The sequence below is a fragment of the Apium graveolens genome, chromosome 10 (genome assembly GCF_009905375.1).
Source record: "Apium graveolens cultivar Ventura chromosome 10, ASM990537v1, whole genome shotgun sequence".
Lineage (NCBI taxonomy): Eukaryota > Viridiplantae > Streptophyta > Magnoliopsida > Apiales > Apiaceae > Apium > Apium graveolens.
The window spans coordinates 146408131-146411101 of NC_133656.1; the positions used below are offsets into that span (position 1 = coordinate 146408131).

Sequence of the window (2971 nt, forward strand, 5' to 3'; positions counted from 1 at the left end):
TTCCTTCGTTCCGCCGCTTTCTCCCTTTGCTTAGATTCTTCATCTCGAACTTCAGCTTCGACTTCTTTTGCCTTTTCAGCATCAGCTACTTTTCCAGACCTTAAGGTAATAGCCTTGACTTGCTCTTTAGCTTCCTTCCTGCCTGGTACTTCCGTGTCACTAGGAAGAATGCCAGGTTGACGATTGAGCACTGTATTGGCTAATTGACCGATTTGATTTTCCAAGGTCTTGATAGAAACCGCCTGACTCTTGCACAACAGCTTAAGTTCCTCAAAATCAGCACTAGTAGGTGCAGCTGCACTTCCCTGTTGAGGATATGATTGTCTTGTAGCATACTGCTGTGGTTGCTGGAATCCAGGTGGGTTAAACTGTTTACTCACTCCTTGCTGATATGGTGGCTGAATAACATTCTGATTATTTCCCCAGCTGAAATTTGGATGATTTCTGTTGTTAGGATGATAGGTCGCTGGCACAGGCTGCTGTTGTCGCTGATAATTATTCACATACTGAACAGATTCGTTGACAAGAGAACACTGATCCGTAGCATGAGAACCTGCACAAAGCTCACAAACCATAGCTATTTGATTAACTCCATACGTAGCCAAAGAATCAACCTTCATTGATAGCGCTTGGAGCTGGGCTGCAATAGCGGTGGCTGCATCAACTTCCAGAATACCTGCTACCTTGCCTGATGTCATCCTCTGAGTTGGGTTTTGATGCTCATTTGCAGCCATCGTCTCAATAAGATTGTACGCCTCAGTATAGCTTTTAGCCCATAAGGCGCCTCCAGCTGCTGCATCGAGCATGGGCCGAGATTGAGCCCCCAAACCATTATAAAAACCAGTGATTACCATCCAATCCGGCATTCCATGATGTGGACATTTTCTCAAAATTTCCTTGTAGCGTTCCCAAGCCTCGCACATAGATTCTGTAGGTTGCTGCGCAAACTGAGTAAGAGCACTCCTCATAGCAGCAATCTTTGCCATTGGATAAAACTTCACCAGAAACTTTTGCGCAAGATCTTGCCACGTAGTGATTGACCCAGCTGGTTCAGAATATAACCAGTCTTTAGCCTTATCCCTCAGTGAGAATGGGAAAAGCCTCAACTTGATAGCCTCATCAGTCACGCCATTATACTTAAAAGTGCTGCAGATCTCGACAAAATTCCTTATGTGCATGTTGGGGTCTTCAGTTGCCGCTCCTCCAAAAGAAACATAATTCTGCACCATCTGAATAGTGCCCGGCTTGATTTCAAAGGTGTTAGCTTGAATAGCCGGATGAAGGATGCTTGACTGAATGTCATCAATTTTAGGCCGAGAAAAATCCATAAGAGCTGGATCAGCTTGAACAATATGATCTCCCATGTTTACTGGTTCTTTCTGCTCAGTTCCTGAATCCGAATCCTCAAAATCTAACTTCTCCGGTGGATCAAGAACTTCGTCTTTCTCCTCAGCTGTATCTAAGGTCCTCTTGCGAGCACGAGAACGAGTTTGCATAAACGTTTGCTAAAGTACCTGAAACACAACCGAAAAGAGTAATTAACTACTACGTCCTAATCACTGAGTCCTAATGATCAATGATGGTAAGTACATAAACTAAACAACTACGCCGAGTCCCCGGCAGCGGCGCCAAAAACTTGTTAGGGCGAAATCACGCACTAATATTCACGCAAGTATACGCGTTCGCAAGTAATATAGAATACTTTCTAGTTCGTTCCCTCAGAGACTCAGACTAATTTATTGTCTAATTTAACTCACTCACCAATGTATGATTACTTCTCAATGTTAAGATAATAACACTTAAAATTGTTGATTAAATATTAACTATAATTAACTACTTAATTAACCACTTAACTAACACTTCAATTTATCAATAATAAAACACTCATGAGATCACAACTTCATTATTACTTCCTTCTATAGCCATAGTTATTACCTTTAGCATGTGACAGTAATGATATTAATCGAATAACACAAAACTGATAAAAGCCAACTTTCATTGTACTAATACCATTCTACCAAACATCCACAATTAAGATAGAAATTGAATAGTCATCAATTATGTTGAGTTCCTATATGTCTACAGAAATTGACAACACAACGATTTAAGCACAAGTTATTCCTTTTGATTATATAGGGCAAATAAAACTGTTAGAGTTACCCACTAATCATGCACAACGTACATGAACCTATGCTAGCATGGCAAGTTCTAAATCTCAAGATCCACCGTCGCTTCACAAGAGATTAACACCCTATCTTATATGTTCGCGACGCACATAAGATGAATACGCACAACCAATACTAAATATCATGCAATCATCACACACTAAAGTATTAAACAATTAACTAAAGAATTCCATAATAAATCCGTTGCTACCCCATGATCACGATTAGCCCATAATAGAACTTATCGCCATCATGGGTTCATATGAAATCATGATAAACGAACACAAGAAAATAACATATAAACTAATTATATTAAAACAGAGTACGTCACAAGAGTAAATAAGTCAAAGCAAGAAAACTAGCATCCAACGTTACAACGAAACAAGAATCACAAGAATATATGCTTCCTCTTCGTTGCTGTGTGCTAAATCGGTCTTCTTCCTTATCTCCTTCGCTTCTTGCAAAACACAATCTAAAACATAATCCCCTCTTAATACTCTGTGAAAAACGTCTCAAATCTACTTATATAATAGTCCCATAAAACTCAGATTACATAGAAGTTGGAAGCCAAACAGAAGTCGAAGTCTAAAACAATATATTATTTTCCCCGACCATGCGCGGCCGCTCAGCATTTCTGCGCGGGCGCGCAAGGCTGCTGCGTGGCCGCTCAGCATTGCTGCGCGGGCGCGCAGGACCCTACTGGAAAATTTCCAGGTTTGCTCCGTTTCTTCGCCGTAATCTGCCCGTTCTTTTCCTCTCGCAATGGTGAACACATGCCAAGGCTTATTCTTGATGATTCCTCCTCC

At 40.9% G+C, this 2971-nt stretch overlaps 1 non-coding gene across 1 annotated transcript; it reads left to right on the forward strand.

The window, feature by feature from the left end:
• Positions 1 to 864: 864 nt before the first annotated feature.
• On the forward strand, positions 865 to 971 carry LOC141694027 (small nucleolar RNA R71). The gene has a single exon (XR_012563360.1). It is a non-coding gene; the product is annotated as a small nucleolar RNA R71 (small nucleolar RNA).
• The last annotated feature ends 2000 nt before the right edge of the window (positions 972 to 2971 follow it).